We start from the raw sequence: 18,356 nt of genomic DNA on the forward strand, positions 1-18,356 counted from the left end.
GATGTTGAACCTGTTGACGAGAGAGGCTAAGATGAAATTTCCTGCAGATCCAGAGTCCAAGAAGGCCACAGCAGAGAAGGAGAAGGCAGAGGCAGACATCCGCACAGGCACAGTAAGACGTGGAGAAGCAGAGTAGACATCAAGGACTGTCTCACCTTTGTGCGGAGTCAGCGGACGTCTTTCCAGGCGGGGAGGACGGATAGGACAATCCTTCAGGAAGTGTTCGGTACTAGCACAGTACAGGCAGAGATTCTCCATGCGGCGTCGTGTCCTCTCTTGGGGTGTCAGGCGAGACCGGTCGACCTGCATAGCCTCCACGGCGGGAGGCACAGGAACAGATTGCAGGGGACCAGAGGAGAGAGGAGCCGGGGAGAAGAAACGCCTCGTGCGAACAGAGTCCATATCCTGGCGGAGCTCCTGACGCCGTTCGGAAAAACGCATGTCAATGCGAGTGGCAAGATGGATGAGTTCATGTAGGTTAGCAGGGATTTCTCGTGCGGCCAGAACATCTTTAATGTTGCTGGATAGGCCTTTTTTAAAGGTCGCGCAGAGTGCCTCATTATTCCAGGATAATTCTGAAGCAAGGGTACGGAACTGTACGGCATACTCGCCAACGGAAGAATTACCCTGGACCAGGTTCAACAGGGCAGTCTCAGCAGAAGAGGCTCGGGCAGGTTCCTCAAAGACACTTCGAATTTCCGAGAAGAAGGAGTGTACAGAGGCAGTGACGGGGTCATTGCGGTCCCAGAGCGGTGTGGCCCAAGCCAGGGCTTTTCCAGACAGCAGGCTGACTACGAAAGCCACCTTAGACCTTTCAGTGGGGAACTGGTCCGACATCATCTCCAAGTGTAATGAACATTGGGAAAGAAAGCCACGGCAAAACTTAGAGTCCCCATCAAATTTATCCGGCAAGGATAGTCGTATTCCAGAAGCGGCCACTCGCTGCGGAGGAGGTACAGGAGCTGGCGGAGGAGATGATTGCTGGAGCTGTGGTAGTAACTGTTGTAGCATAACAGTCAGTTGAGACAGCTGTTGGCCTTGTTGCGCAATCTGTTGTGACTGCTGGGCGACCACCGTGGTGAGGTCAGCGACAACTGGCAGAGGAACTTCAGCGGGATCCATGGCCGGATCTACTGTCACGATGCCGGCTGGCAGGTAGTGGATCCTCTGTGCCAGAGAGGGATTGGCGTGGACCGTGCTAGAGGATCGGTTCTAAGTCACTACTGGTTTTCACCAGAGCCCGCCGCAAAGCGGGATGGTCTTGCTGCGGCGGTAGTGACCAGGTCGTATCCCCTAGCAACGGCTCAACCTCTCTGGCTGCTGAAGATAGGCGCGGTACAAGGGAGTAGACAGAAGCAAGGTCGGACGTAGCAGAAGGTCGGGGCAGGCAGCAAGGATCGTAGTCAGGGGCAACGGCAGAAGGTCTGGAATCACAGGCAAGGAACACACAAGGAACGCTTTCACTGGCACTAGGGCAACAAGATCCGGCGAGGGAGTGAAGGGGAAGTGAGGTGATATAGGGAAGTGCACAGGTGTAAACACTAATTGGAACCACTGCACCAATCAGCGGTGCAGTGGCCCTTTAAATCGCAAAGACCCGGCGCGCGCGCGCCCTAGGGAGCGGGGCCGCGCGCGCCGGGACAGAACTGACGGGGAGCGAGTAAGGTACGGGAGCCGGGGTGCGCATCGCGAGCGGGCGCTACCCGCATCGCGAATCGCATCCCGGCCGGAGGTGGTAACGCAGCGCCCCGGGTCCGTGGAACCGACCGGGGCGCTGCAGTGAGGGAAGTGTAGCGAGCGCTCCGGGGAGGAGCGGGGACCCGGAGCGCTCGGCGTAACAATTTCCCTGGGCAAACAACGCTTCAAGAGGCAGGGAATGTCAAAGGTTAGTGAAGGAATGCCCACGAGATCTAATGCAAAATGATGACAAGCCATTATCAAATATTCATTAACAAGCCATTATCAGATGATGCTTCCACATGATAGGAAACTAATTCATTGCTAAGAGCATGTTAATGGCCAATAAAGTTCACAACAAATCTCATAGTCCATAGTTCAAATTTTATTTATGGTAAACCTGATCTTTTCTTAGCTTATCTTAACTGCTTAAGTAAAATGTATCTGAAACTGTTTGAAATGCTCAATAACATTTTAATACATTTGAATCTTTTGAGAAGTATTGAAAGAATTATGATACATTTCCTTGCAAACAACTGTACAAAAATAATAGTATAGATTTAGTCCAAACTGAAATATAAATTCAGTTACTTGAGGCTAGTAAACCACCCTTTTTTTTGTCTTTACTGAATTAACTAAATGGACAGTAAGCTGAGCTCCTGATATGGTCTTCTCACCACTAACAAATCTTCTTGACACTTCTTTGTTCTACAAGTAATCATGTAATTTCAATTCAAATAATAAATCAGGGTGTATTTTTTCTGGAAAAAGCCACCCTTCTAGTCCAATAGTTGAGTGTTGTATTACAGTTCAACCTCAATCAAGTAAAAGAGCACTTCTCAATCAAGTAAAACAGTACTTCTAATGTTATGCTAGTCATTTACTCTTCAATATAGTTTTCAAAGAAATAACCCTCAAATATCTGGAAGAAAAAAAACTGTAAGAAATATGATGAAGATTGTCCAAAAGAACGAATCTCCAACCTATGGCTTCCAGACTGTAACCTGTCACTGTTGTGGCATGCTTGTTATTGAAAAAACAGCCAACATGTAAGAAGGAGTTAAGTCTAACTGCCCTTACAGTGCTTCCTTCAGTTTTTTCCCCTTGTGTTTGCCTGTTTTCTCACCGAATGTTCTCTGTTCAGAGATTATGGTAAATGGAGTTGGCACCTTATATATATGTTGTCACTGCAGGTCTAGAAACATGATTTCCTAGCTTTAGGTTAGAAAGTGAACCCCAGTGCTGATATGTAGCAGCATCACAACATTGACTGCTTTAGTGTGGCCATGCCATGGTAAGAGCATGAGGAGAGTAATAAGGGGGGGGGGGGGGGTGTAAAAAGAATCCTACAATTGATGCCTATGGCATTGCATGTGTCAGAACCCGTAGGGTTAATTGGTTCTGATGTTTCTTTTTCTTTTGTTTTTGTTACTGGGCTACGCCTAATTGTTTGTCTGATCAGCTGACCTTGATGAGAGCACCTGTCTGGCTGCCTATATAAGCCTGCAGTGTGCTCACATACCTTGCCTGTGAAAGATGATTCCTCCAGTAGCTAGCATATTTACCCTGTATTCCATTTTCCTGGTATTTGTGACTTTCTGGCTTCCTGACTCTTCTCTTGTGTTGTCGACTTGGCACCTCTTGACAACTCCTGGTATAATCTCGGCTAGTGGACTTGGATTAATTGTGTGTTTTTGTTTAGTATTATTTCTGTTAGTTTGTGTGCTTCCTGAATGTATCCTGACCTGTGTCTGTTTATTAGTTTATTTTGTTGACAGTAACTTCCATCACTTATTTAGGAAGGGACCATCACCATGGTTGTCGATCCGCTGTTTAAGGGGTATGGGCAAGTAGGCTGCACTCGTTCCCTGCCCATACGTGACAATATGCATTTGGACTGACCTGCAATGGGAACAGTTGCAGCAGTAGGCCTAGGTCTGTCCTTTGGAGATGAAGCAGTGGTCAAGGAAAACTCCTGTTCCGGATTCAATGGACAAACGATGGCCCTGATTTACTAAGAGTGTAGTTTTCTTTGTGTGTTTTAATGCCCTACAATTTTTTTCCATGGAATTTACTAAGATTTCCCTACATTTTGCACTTTTCCCTACATTTTGCTTTCTTTACACATTCTCTGATCTTTAAGTTTTCCTCAGCTAAAATCCACCACATTTTCTGTGGAAAACTTACATATGTACATATGTTGGATTTTTGTAAAAATGTTGGGGACATGCCCCCTTTTTGACGACCATGCCCACTTCCCCAATGGCCATGCCCCTCTTTTCAGGTTTTCTTAGTAAATTGGAGAGTTAGTCAGGTTTTTTCAACTCTGGTGCAAAATCTGGCGCAGACAGAATTTCTGGCACGATGTGCCAGAATCTGGCACTCGCCCCGACAAAACATGTCAGGTTTACAATAGTAACTCAGGGCCAATGTGTTTGTGTGAAGAGCTGCGGAGAAACTCCTGGAGTGTGAGCAGTAGGCTGAGAGGACATCTGTCCTGGGACTCGACTCTAAAACATTTCCTACTGTAGAGACTTCCAGAGTGAGTGGAATGATAAGGCATTAAAGGGGTAATCCGGCGCTTATACATCTTATCCACTATCCAAAGGATAGGGGATAAGATGCCTGATCGTGATCTTGCATTCCACACCCCATTTAAAATCAGTCCCCGGAGCGTGTTCGCTCCGGGTCTGATTACTGTCGATCATGGGGCCGGAGCATTGTGACCTCAATGCAAGCCTATGGGAGGGGGCGTGACAGGGTGCGGTGTGCAAGATCACGGGGGTCCCCAGTGGCGGGACCCCCGCGATCAGGGATAAGATGTCTAAGCACCGGAGTACCCCTTTAAGCAATGTCTTCCTATGCATTGCAGGGCTTTTGTTATACATTGGCAAAACCTTATAAAGGAATACCAACATGCCGCCCATAGACATAATGGCCCAAACATAATCTAGTTGTGGCTTTGTATAGTCCAATTCCAAACTGAATGCCCTTACTGTATGGGACTCAAAAATATAGTCAAACATGTCCTGCACTGAAAGTGCATATATCTCGAAATCAGACATAACTTAATCACAATTAAACTATGTTTATCCCATTTAAGTCTATGGGCCTATTAACTATACGTAAGCCTGTACTACAGCCACCCCTTTTGGCATTTTGAATATGGAAGCTCCAAAACATGATGCAAAAGGGTCTGTAGAGTTACTATTTGCAACCTGGCAAGCATTTTGCAGCTATTGATTGATGTTTCTGATAACTTTTAACTAAAGAAAAAAAAAACTGTTCACTTCTAAATATGCAGCTCTGGTGTTATCTGCCAGCATGGTGGCTTGGGGGTTAGCACTGTTGCCATCCTGAGTTCAAATCCCACAATGGACAACATCTTCAAAGAGTTTGTATGTTCTCTCCATGTTTGCATGTGTTGTCTTCGGGTTCTCCGGTTTCCTCCTACACTTCAAAAACATACTGATAGGTTTAGATTGTGAGCCCCAAGCGACAGAGAGCAATTTGAGTTTTCAGTGCTGCAGAATCTGTGTGTGCTATATAAATAAAGAATTATTATTATTATAATGGTGTCATTGGGATGGCATTCGGTATAAGTTGCGGTGCTCGTGGACATGAAGCCAATGGCAACAAATAGAAATGAAGTTCCTGCATTCACTTTTTTTTCTTCAGAATTTGTTCACTTTTATTCTTCCAAAACAAAATTTAAAACCCATTTTAACTGGTAAAGCCTTTATGAACTGAATCAGCTGACAAAGGCTTTACCAGATGAAACACGGTTCATGTATATTTCATATTGGTAAAAGTGAACGAAAAAAGCGAGTGCTGGTACTCCATTTCTATTTCTTCCCCTTACAGAAGTACCTCAATAATGTCATGTACATTGTTCACTTGGTGCTGCAGCTAATTCCTGGCCCCTGCATATAGGGGATATGACCACTGAGGCCAATGATTGGCTACAGTATCACACGAACAATATACATGATATCATCTCAGCGCTTTGACAGGGGACAATAAAGTCGTGGTGGCGCTGGAGCCAAGGTGACTTTATGGATAAGTAAAGGTTTTTTCTTTTTTTTTTCTAGTCTGAACAAATGTTTTTAAGCAAACACATTTAAAGAAATTATATCCTCTCCTGTCAGGATTTGGACAGAAAGTCCAATTGCCTTGTTAGACCTGGGGCTGCTCGCTGCATTGCAATAAGATGGTAAAAGACACACACATTGTTGAAGTTAGGATCCATGAAAGGTAATAAGGGAAGTGGCCACCATGAGCCAAGGTAGTGCAGGGTGAATCCCTTCTCAGAGACCCATAGCCGCACATTAGAATGAGGCTCCACGGTTTATGGACTGTAGCATAGAGCTGTGCACATTAAATCTGTTTAAAAAAAATGGGAGACAATCTTACAAACAGGCTAAAATATTTAGCTACTTATATAAACCATTGTTATGATCATTGTTCTGGTTGCCTCACATTTCATAGATATAAAAAATATATTAGTCCCAACATTTATCTACCTCTAATTTTCCATGTTGTATTCTCAGGACATTACAAAGAAGTCATCTTCATAATGCATAAAATAAACAAGTGCCCGATGCCATTAAGCAAAAGAATAATGCAATGTTAATAGGATAGTGCTTTAAAATAGCAGTGTGCAGGTGGCTGCCATTTGAACTACTAATATTTTATCCTTAATGACTATTCACATTGTACTAAAATCCTGACATTTATACAGGCGTGCTAGTTGTCGGCAAATTAATTAGATACGTAAAAGAAGTCAATTGAAAGGCTGCTCGTGGGAAATTCATGATAAAATGCCAAAATTATACTGTGGATTTGAGCACCGTGAGATTTTTTTTATTCATTCAGTTATTTATTTATTTATGATGTTTTATGGAAACTAAATACAAAACTTCTCATATGCAAGGTAAGGTACCAAAATATTTATTTAATGAAATAAATATTTAATAAAAAAAATTACTTTCCTGAATATAGTTTACATTAGCATTATAGTTTTGAGTAAAGAGGATGAAATTTTAAACCAATAATTGCAATTTTCATAAAATGCTAAACTTGATCGTACAAAATCATTTAGGTTAATGTATATGTTAGTATTGTAGATGACTCTATAGACAGAACTCTTCTTTAGCCTTTGAGCCCATGATGCTAAGTTATAATACTGTGTAATATACTTCTGTTACCCAAAAGTGCTTTAAATTATACTGTTGTCACTGACCTTTCCCAGCATTCCATGCAGCCGGAGACATTGGCCCTGATTTACTAAGAGTGAACTGTCGTTTTCTTTGTGGGTTTTAATTCCCACCAATTTTTTTCCATGATATTTACTAAGCTTTCCCTACATTTTGTACTTTCCCCTACATTCTGCTTTTTTTACACATGCTCTGATCTGTAGGGTTTTTCTCAGCTCAAATCCACCACATTTTCTGTGGAAACCTAAGTAAATACGTTGAGTTTTGGTGAAAATGTAAGGGACACGCCCTTTTCCGGTGACCATGCCCACTTTTCCCAATGATCACACTCTCTTTTCATTTTTTCCTGTAAAATTGAGAGTTAGTCGGTTGTCTTCAATTCTGTCGCAAATTTTGGTGCAGACAGAATCTGGCGCACAACCCAACAAAACATGTCGGGTTTACAATAGTAAATCAGGGCCAATATGTCATAAGTCATGTGTGCAGTGGGTGAGTAGAAAGGAATGATGTAATCATACTCTCCCACCCACTGCAACATAGCCACGCCCCCTAGAGACTATGCGATTTATAACATACTCAAGTGGTCTCAAACTGTGGTCCTCCAGATGTTGCAAAACTTCAACTCCCAGCATGCCCGGACAGTCATTGGCTGCAGCTATCCCGGCATGCTGGGAGTTAAGGTTTTGCAACATCTGGAGGGCCACAGTTTCAGACCATTGACATACGATATGACAGCCCTTCCGGGTGTGGATATCGTGCATGTAAATAGGACAAAGCGGCAAACTGAGATAATAAAAGTGTATTACACTGTATTATGGGCTCAAATGCTGAAGAAAAAATAAATCTTGGAATGTCCCTTTCCCTCTCTTAGCAGAACCTACATAATCCAAAAGTTAAAAGCATTATGAATATTGATGAAAGGTTTTCATGTGAAGAAGCCTAAGAACATCTCACTATGAGGTATTTGATATGAATGTTTATCATTTCCAGCAGTCAGAAATGATTTTTCATCATCTTTGTCACTTTCTCTCTGAGCCTTATCAGTATTTAATCCCAAAATATTGAGGTGGGTGGTAATGTATGTTTTGGCGGCACGTTAAGCTGAAATTTAGCAGAATTGAAGTACTGCATACTAAAATGTTGCCTACAGGGCCTGACTGGAACTAAAAAGCAGCCCTGGCACAGTACAATATTGTCCCCTATCCCAAAAACAAATAAAAATTGTGGTGCGCAATGTGCTTTCGCTTTGGGGCAAATTTTTCTTTACTTTGTCATGCCCATTTTTGTATCTGTATTACAATCCTGGCCTGACAGCGTTTGTGAAGCCTTAAAGGGGTTATCCAGGGGAAAAAATTGTTTTTATATATCAACTGGCTCCAGAAAGTTAAACAGATTTGTAAATTACTTCTATTAAAAAAAAAATCTTAATCCTTTCAGTACTTATGAGCTTCTGAAGTTAAGGTTGTTCTTTTCTGTCTAAGTGCTCTCTGATGACACGTGTCTCGGGAACCGCCCAGTTTAGAAGCAAATCCCCATAGCAAACCTCTTCTAAAATGGGCGGTTCCCGAGACACGTGTAATCAGAGAGCACTTAGACAGAAAAGAACAACCTTAACTTCAGAAGCTCATAAGTACTGAAAGGATTAAGATTTTTTAATAGAAGTAATTTACAAATCTGTTTAACTTTTTGGAGCCAGTTGATATATATATATAAAGAAAAATTCCTGGATAACCCCTTTAAACTAACAATTTGTTTTCCTATTTTTCTCCATATGTCCCAAACTACCATAATAACTTCTTCAGACCAAAACTTGTCTCTGCACAGCTTTCTCATATTTACCCACTACATTGGAAAAAAAAATCCTAACACATATTATAATGCCACACACTATGCCTCCTGAATGTAATCATCTCACAAACATTGCCCCTGAATGTAACAGTGCTACACACTGTGCCCCCTGAATGTAATAACACAACAAACTGTGGCCAATAAATGGAAGAACACAACAAACTGTGGCCACTGAATGTAATAACACAACACACTGTGGCCACTGAATGCAACAGCTCTCTATACTGTGCACTCTAAATGTAATATCACCACTCACTGTGCTCCCTAAATGTAATAACACAATACACTATGCATCTTGAATGTAATAGCAACACTAACTGTGCACTCTGAATGTAATAGTGCCACAGACTGCACCATAGAGCCACAAAGGGCACAAATGGGGGGTAAAGCAGGTGTACATATGGTGGGCAGGGCACCTATAGTGAGCCAATAGGGCGCATATGATGGAAAGGCATACACAGGGGGTGTATAGGGCATATTGGTTGGCAGGGCACATATTAGGGGTGAACAGGGCTCATGGAGGGGGAGCAGAACACAAGAACATAGGACCACCCAACCACTCTTCCCATCTTTTTTTTTTATCCCCCATGAGGCATCCCGAGGCTGGTAGCTGACTTGCTGCTATGTGGCAGGATTCCCTTCTCTACTTCTGTTGTCTCATGAGGCTGATCATGCAGGGGAGGAGCAGCTATTCAATACATATTTATGATGATAAATCCGGATTTATTTACTTGATGACCCAGGTAACTGTATAGTTCTTTTTTATATTTACAGTAGAGTATCACAAGTTACACCATCCAAGCAAAGGCGAATGCATCCACCAAAAAGTAAATAAATCATCTAATCATATCTACTACAATCCCGTTCTCACTATTACAACTTTATGTGAAAACAGCTGACCTTCCTCTACCCATCTTTATTCTCTACTTAGATTTGTATGTAATACATTCAGTAACCCTTAAACTAAAATTTGTTTTACTTCCTACAGCCAATAGCCCCATCCAGCAATGTTTTTGACACCAAGTTTCTGTTCTTCTGCAAGATTACTAATAATAAAGTACAGTATACTGTGCTCATCTCCTATGATAATTCTAGTAATGTTCTCTGTAGCTCTACAAACACTAGCACTGTGGCATCTGGCAAAAGGTTAGACAACCCCTTAAGCAATGTCTGCAATGAAGTTAAACCCTCTCAGCAGACATTCTTATTAAAACAAGCATCACGCATACTTTACTAGTAGCATTTAATTAAGATTTAACATTCTCACTAGTTCTGAAAATAAACAAAATAGTAAGATGTAATGTGAAGTATTAACACGTTGCCTTTCCCAATGCAAAGATAGGTCGTATTTAAAGGAGTACTCCGGGGAAAACTTTTTTTTTTTTTTTTTTAAATGAACTGGCGCCAGAAAGTTAAACAGATTTGTAAATTATTTCTATTAAAAAATCTTTATCCTTCCAGAACTTTTTAGCAGCTGTATGCTACAAAGGAAAATCTTTATTTTTTAAATTTCTTTTTTGTGTTGTCAACAGTGCTCTCTACTGACACCTGATGCCCGTATCAGGAACTGTCCAGAGCAGAGAAAATCCCCATAGCAAACCTCTGGACAGTTCCTGACACGGACAGAGGTGTCAGCAGAGAGCACTGTGGACAACACAAACAAGAAATTCAGCAAGTAAAGAATTTCCTCTGTAGCATACAGCTGCTAAAAAGTACTAAAAGGATTAAGATTTTTTAATAAAGTAATTTACAAATCTGTTTAACTTCCTGGCACCAGTTCATTTAAAAAAAAAAGTTTTCCACCTGAGTACCCTTTTAACCTATCTCTTTACAGATTCCTGCCATGTGGAAATTCTTTCTTATCTTACCATATGCAGAAAACCAGTCTCATAGCCATGGCACAAGTTTAGGAACTTTAGGAATCCACCACTGCCTACTTTCCATTGGCAACAACAACCACCAGTCCACTACCTTGGCTCCTGCTACTAAGAGCCTACTCATACCCAACCCGTGATTTACTATTTTGGAAAAACACTTATGTTGCAATCCCCAAAAAGGGAGAATTTTTGGACAACCCCCGACCCCAAAATAAGGGATCATTTTATAAATTTTTTGGCTTTTTATAAAAAACCTATTCCTAATTCAAATTTTTGGAACACCGATCCTGTTACAGCATCCAAATTGAAGAATTTTTTGAATGCTTAGAAAAAGCCATTGCATTTTCTTTAATTCCCTCCACAAAACATGTTGCAACTCCCAAAAAGAAAAATTTTTTTTTTTTAAACTTTTCAATATTTACAAAAGCTATTTTATTCACTGTTTACAAGCTTTTTACTATTTCGAGACACTACCACCAATCCTCTTGCAACTACCAAATTCCTCAGAACATGCCAGCACTAGGACCGCATGAAAAAACGCCATCTCATAGACGGCAATGCATTCACGTGTGGAATCTGCAAAAATATTGAACATGTTTAATGTTTTTGCAGATGCCAGAATCAGGATTTCCCTGGCAGATGTTGCTGCCACAGAATTTCTGCCATGAGAAAAGAGCAGTAGAATCCCATTGAAATCAATGGGGCTCTGCTGCTGCAGAATGTCAATGCGGAAGATTCATGCAGAATTCTGCACGGAAATTCTGCCGTATGAACATACCTCTAGACTAGCTAGGTCAATAACCCACAGACACACCAAGGAAAGAATCAGCTAGCAGAAGAGATAACCCGAAATTGGTCAGAAATGGGAGAACTTGATTAAAACCAGAGACGAAGTTATACATGCAGTGATCAAACCAGTAGAGTCAGGGTCAGGTCTAAAGCAGCAGGTAAGAGGTAAAGTGAGGAAGTGGTCATGATCAAAAAGTGTAGATTTACAATAATGTAAGTGAGGGCAACAGGTACATTCTTAATTCAGAGGTGAAGAAGGTGCTTTGTCGTTGGTGTCATACCTGTTGTAAATTAAACGAATTAAACCACATGAGCGCTGCATTGTTCCTTCTTCCCTCTTGTGTTTGGGCTATTGCAATGTAGCTGAGAAGTACATCACCTTGTCCAAGGGCTGAGTCCATTCTGGAGTGCAGAGTCTAAGCAGTGCCAGCTGGATAATTTTCTGGTGAGCAAGACCGCAATCTGTGACAAGCAGACGCCTGTTTGTCCTGCTGTGAGGAGGTGTAAGTAATGGTACTGCAGCTTATGGGTCCAGCACTCTGGTGTTCAGGTTGACCAGCCAGGTCTGGCTTATAGTGACAAATGGCTCTGCATTAGGCAAAGCTGGTCATCAAGTCTGGTTCAAGATGCTCCTAGAGGTGCCGGGACCTGAAGTGATGTTGTAGAGAGGGCAGGTAAGTTCCTGATGGTGAGGGACTGTCACCCTGCACCCAGACTCATCAGATGACTGATGGGGCTGTGACACTCTAGTAAGGGCTGCTCCCCTGTGTTATTGATCAAGTACAGATCTGTACTTTTGTTTGCTGCTACTCAATACAGCTCAATCCTAATTGAGTGGAGTTAAAGGAGCAGTGCCAGATTAGGCTAGGTTCACACCATGATTTCTGCCTCTGAGGCAAGGATGCCTAGGTAAACTTTTAAAATGACATGCCAATGTGCTCAGACAGGCTCAGCTTTCAATAGCTCCATTCATTTTGGCAAATGACCCGAATGTTGTCACCTGTCATCTGCGCACAGGCCATTAAAATAAATGGGGTCCCTGCCAGTCTAAGCACAGGCATGTTGGCTTGTCATTTTGACATTTTCCCAATGTATCCGTGCCTCCGAAGCACAAATTGTGGTGTAAACAAGACCTTAATAAGGAAGAGGACATTTAGCCTGGTGCCATGATCGCTGATCTATCCTAAAGATTGAAGTCCCTAAAAACACTGTTATACACATTTAGCATAAAGTTAAATTATCTATTTTTGTATATTAAAAAAAAGTCTCTTTAAATGAATTTCTGCCGCAATTGTACAATGATATCCATGTTATGTAATAAATTGTTAGCACAGCTCTAGCAGGAGGTTAGAACTGGCTAAATCCACTGCTGGAGGCTGGCGTTACCCTGCTATAAAATAGAACGGCTGTACCATGTCTCCAGGATTGTAACCTCAGGCAGCATTCTATTTAGCAGCATGGCAGAATGACTACCATCCATACATAGTAATAGGGAAAAATGGATATATTTTTAGTATTGCATTGTCATAATTTATAGAAATATAGCAATCATCTTAAACATGTAATGAAATAAAGATGTGTACCTGTACAGCACAGGAAATATTTACCATTATCTATCCTCATAAATTGTGTGCAAATATTATAAATTGGATTGGCATGTGAATGTGCTAAAATATGTGGAAGTTAAAATATTCCAACAGCCAAGAGAAAAAAAGGAATTTGTGAATTTTCCAAAAAAAAAAAAAAAGTAGCTTTTTAAATTCAAGTATTTCTTCCCTAAGGACAATGACAGAATGCAGAGTTTAACTACTGCACTAGGAAGCTTGTCTGTTGAATGTGAATAACATCCTGACTAATGCAGAAGAACTGGTGTTGAAATATTTATTATTGTATATAGAATACTTTTCATAACAGTGGCTAAAAATAAAAGCGGACCTGTCATTTCATGGAAGCTGCAAGATTATTTTACAATCAATACAGTGGGAAATAAGAGCATAAATTCACATTCATTAAGGAGAGAAGGAACATCCCAAATGCCCTTGTTCAAGGAACATCAAAGTCTGGTAAATACTAGAACCTCAAGGGAGGATATTAAAGGCAGAAGGACTTCAAGATACAGCTGTTTCTAGGGGCAAACAAGCCAAAACTGATGATGGGGATCATGTATTTTTTTTATTGTGTAGGGCAGTGTGTAAAATGCATATGGTAAAAAGGAAAATACAGTAAGATCAAATATAACTTTGTAAGTCAAAATACAGAATAAGCTTTATGAAACAGTGCCTGCTGATGAGACGACAGGGGAGCCAGATTCCCTGCAGCCTCCCTATTCTACTCAGTTCCCATAATAGAAGTAGATTAGGGATTTACTGTACATTTTTTCCCTAATAACAAAACATAAAAGAAAAAACACAAAGTGCCTTTTCACGCACAGAGATGAAACAAGAGGCTTGATACCAAATCCTACTTGTCACATTTTGGGTCCAATATTTTATATTGGTTTTTATTTATAATCTCTGTTATTTTATTTGTCTTGAGTAAGAAAGAAATAGAACGGTACAATATAGAGGCATAGCTGCATGACCATGTATTATATGGTTGTGATTTGGCTGAATGGGCCCTATATAATACTGCATTTCCTCGGCAGAGCCTACAGCTTTATAAACTGTTATTGACTAGATTTTAAACAACTGATCACCAGAAAATCTGTATTTAGAAGGGGAATTGATCTGATAGAATAATTGTTTAAGGGGCTTCTCCAGTTGGAACATTTTTAGAAAGGAAATTTGACAATAAGCTTAACACAAAGAAACCAGCTATAAAAGATCATTTTCCCTATAGTGCCACCACAGGGCAAATTGGGCATTACACAGTGCCGATTCAAATCAATTGGCTGTCTTTTAAAGCAATTTGTAACCATACTCCACTCTGACCAAGGGATGAGAATCCTTTACAGAAGACCTCCCCTTTGTTAACCAATATTTCCAAATAGTATAGATGAAAATTGTGGACAACCACACCCAGCTACAAGAAATCCTTAGTAAAAGAAAAAGAAATACTGTCAGTGTTTACATCTTTGTTAGTTTATACCACATGGCTTTCTGCTTGGTGTTACAGCATGTTCTCTACATTGCTCTTGTAATGATGACATATATGAATTTGCAAACAAAACAATCATTACAACAGAGAATTGGGTAAAATAATGGCTATTTTTTTTCACAAAATAAACTGTAAAATATACTATACTGGAGAAATCCTTGCAGAGATTCTGATACATCAGCCCTTCTCTTTAATGGGATCTTGCTGCACTGTGCACACTGTGGAATTTCCAGAATGGACTGATCCTAGAACTGTATTGTTGGGGGATAGCGCATGTCTACATGGTCGTCATGCCAATTTATCTTAGCAGTGCCTGCTGCACACAGAATCTCTGCTGAGAATTTCTCTGGGCAGAAATTCAGTAGTGTGCATGGGCCCTAAAACTTGAAGCACGGTAACTTGAGCTGTATCTGCTTTCAGATCACAGTGCAACACTCAGCTTTCATTAATTATGCAGGTCGAAGGATAACCCACTTTTACATGTTCTGGTCTTCCAACCACTCACATGGTATGTTGTTGTCACAATCCCACAAGTCCGCTCATTCAACTTGACTTGGATAGATAGACCCCTAAGTAAGCTTCAGGGAAGCCAGGCTGGCTTGTTCCATAGCAGCTGCTTGGTCACTGCCTCTGGCCCACCGACTTGTCTTTTGGCACCTGCTTGGTCTCTGGCTCGAGCCCACCCACTTGTCTCATGACAGCTGTACATGGGTCTGCTGCTTAACATTCACTACGAAGGTCCGAAAGGGTCTACATATGCTTACTCCATGCACAGCTTCATTTAAGGACATCTCCTTGGGAAATATTTTCAGTATTTACATACTCTTCGGCCTAGTAGGAAACACAACCAACAGGGCCACACACAAGAAGTTACTGTACAACTAAAGGAGAAGCACAAATTATAGCGGCTGTATCATTCCTTTCCATGCGGACAGCAGAGCATGACAATGCATAGCTAGAGACACTTTAATACATGCTCCACTGGTAGGACATGGAACCACAGATTGCCCCAAAATGTTCTATGTGGCCTATATCCTTAATAAGACATAAACAAGCCTTTAAAGAGGTACTCCATTGGAAATATCTTATCCCCTACCCTAAGGATAGGCGTTAAGATGTTAGATCGCGAGGGTCCTGCCGCTTGGGACCCCCCTCGATCTCCGGTCTGGCACCGGCACCGTCCAGAACACGGAGGCTTGCAGCTTCCACATTCGTGACGTCACACCATGCTAGTACAAAGCCATCACGCCTCCTCGCATAGACGTGAATGGAGGGGGCGTGGTGGCTTGCATCAGTCATCAGGCGCGGAGTGGAATTCGCTCAGTGCCGCGAATGACAGGGGTACCGCTGCAGAGATTGCGGTGGTCCAACATCTTGATCTAACATCTTATCCCCTATCCTTTGGATAGGGGATGTTTCCAGCGGAGTACCCCTTTAAGAGTGTTTAATACCTTATGATGCAATGCTGGTCTATTCCATGTAAATAGGTACTTGATAGGATTACAAGTTAATTCAAATTAAGTAACATAACAATATAGTAAGCCTGTATATACAATGTTGCTGAAGTTTTACTATTGTTTTTTAATCTCTGTAACAAAATGGCTTTTTCAACCAATGTCAGAGCAATGTCTTCTTGCATTAGGATCCAAATTCATCTTTTTCCACTGGGCTGTCTGGGTGTGATTGATGGCCGCAGTTTGTGTATGCTACCTCTAGAACACTGATGCTAATGAGAGGTTACATCTCAAAGGATTTTACTGTCTGTAATAAATAGTAACAGATAAAGAATAGAGTTTATACACGCTCGAATGAAGTTACACTATAAAGTCAGAACAAATGCTGCATTATTCTTAGTTTCTGTTCTGTGAAGAAGATGTAGATATTAGTAAATAATCATAGAAACACATTTAATATGTAATGTACTGTATATATGATAAGGGCTGCATAAAAAAGTATGATCTATGTAGTTCCCAAGAAAAGATAAATAAATCGGTTTGATATTACCAATTTCTCTCAGGATTTCCCAACACATTTAGATTCATCTGAATCTAAATATTTTAAGACTTAAAGAGGTTATCCACCATAAGGTGATTTTAGTACGTACCTGCCAGAACTGGGTATTTCCTGTTGAATTTCGTTCTTTAAACTACACATCCCATAGTTCCATGCTTGTAAGTATGAAGTCACTTTCCCCCCTGCCCACACATCAGCCACCCCACCCATTGAAACACATCTGTGATCCATTCAATGCAATACATCAGTCACTATATTATGAACTACATTAAGTTTACAGCCTCTGTAGCATAGTCAAATAAAAAAAAATCCTGGAATACCTCATTAAGACATTGTCCATTCATGTGCATTAGCATGATGACGCGGAGCGAGGACAGCGCGATTCTCGGGCAGAACACAGCGAGTGCGCCATTGTCACATGACCGGAGTAACAGGAAATGGTCATAGCTTTCCAGATATGAGAGAGAGTGTATGGCATATAAATAGGGGCAGAGAATGAGTTAAAGGGGTACTCCGCCCCTAGACATCTTATGCAAATATCTAAAGGATAGGGGATAAGATGCCAGATCGCAGGGGTCCCACTGCTGGGGACGCCCGGGATCGCCGCTGTGGCACCGCGCTATTATTGCTGCACAGAGCAAGTTCGCTCTGTGCGTAATGACGGGTGATACAGGGGATGGAGCAGCCTGACGTCATGGCTCCGCCCTTTGTGACATAACGGCCTGCCCCTTAATGCTAGTCTATGGCGGGGGGGGCGGGCCGTGACATCACGAGGGGCGGAGCCGTGATGTCATGATGCTCCGGCCCCTGGATTGCCCGAACTCGCTCTGTGCAGTAATGATAGCGGAGATCCCGGGGGTCCCCAAAAGCGGGACCCTGGCGATCTGACATCTTATCCCCTATGCTTTGGATAGGGGATAAGATGTCTAGGGGCGGAGTACCCCTTTAAGTTAAACCCCTTGAGGAAGGAGCAAAATGGCAGCTGTTGGTGTCTCAGAGGGGGACTGGAGTTACACTACAATGGGTGAGAAATCCTAGTATACCAGCATTACTCGGGAAGTTCTAAGTATATCAGCATTAATGTGGACCAGCTATGCATGATAGGTTACCATACTTAGGAGTGTAATCCTGCTGCTCTCTGTCTAATACACCTCACGTAAACTGTTTTTATGGAAGAGAAGTAATACAATATTGATATTTTATTTGGAGTGGTGTAGCTCTAAATTGGTATACAATGTTGCCGATACTCCATAGGAGAAGATAATGTGATGTTGGACAAAATGATGTTAGGATGAAGCCGTTGATCATTGATATTGGTGTATGTCCAAAGGCACTTTTGGAATTTTATAATATTTAAAGACTTGTTAAAATAATCACATACAAGAGCAGGCACTCCTGTCAGAGGCACTGTCAAGGTAAATGTGGATTGTTGCCCCAAACACCATTCCCTGGAATGCCAATAGCATAGGGCAAACTGAAAGTATGTGCAAGAGTAGGGACTCCTGTCAAAGACAAGATCCCCTGCACCTGTTCAGTGAGCAATACAGGATACAATGCATGCCTTCACATTTAAGTAAGTGGCGATGTTACATGCATTGCTTGCTTACACTGACTGCATTCACTAGGTCAGGCACTCTTCACCTGGCTAAGCGAATGTTAACTGAGCTTCAAGGCATATAGTGTATGTCCTGCCACTCAGTGTACAGGAGAGGAACCTAGGTAATCTGTGATGCAGCTCATAAGTATGCTCACATTGTTTAATGGGTTGATGGCTTAGGCTACCTGTAAAGGAGGCGTGAAATATCTGCTTTGCATATGGCTTTTTTCGTAGATTTCCTAG

At 41.7% G+C, this 18,356-nt stretch overlaps 1 protein-coding gene across 7 annotated transcripts in view; it reads right to left on the reverse strand.

The window, feature by feature from the left end:
* The window catches only part of SYT1 (synaptotagmin 1), a 608,991-nt gene that overhangs the window by 382,966 nt on the left and 207,669 nt on the right, over positions 1 to 18,356 (reverse strand). The window contains exon 1 of one of the 7 annotated variants that reach the window (XM_056574052.1): positions 15,009 to 17,101. The exons of 5 other annotated variants lie outside the window; for them this stretch is intronic. The gene's annotated coding sequence lies outside the window, so the exon portion shown is untranslated. Of the gene's footprint in view, positions 1 to 15,008; positions 17,102 to 18,356 lie in introns of those variants that run through there. One more of the 7 variants, XM_056574057.1, reaches the window with a different exon arrangement.

Source organism: Hyla sarda, chromosome 4, assembly GCF_029499605.1.
Source record: "Hyla sarda isolate aHylSar1 chromosome 4, aHylSar1.hap1, whole genome shotgun sequence".
Taxonomy (NCBI): domain Eukaryota; kingdom Metazoa; phylum Chordata; class Amphibia; order Anura; family Hylidae; genus Hyla; species Hyla sarda.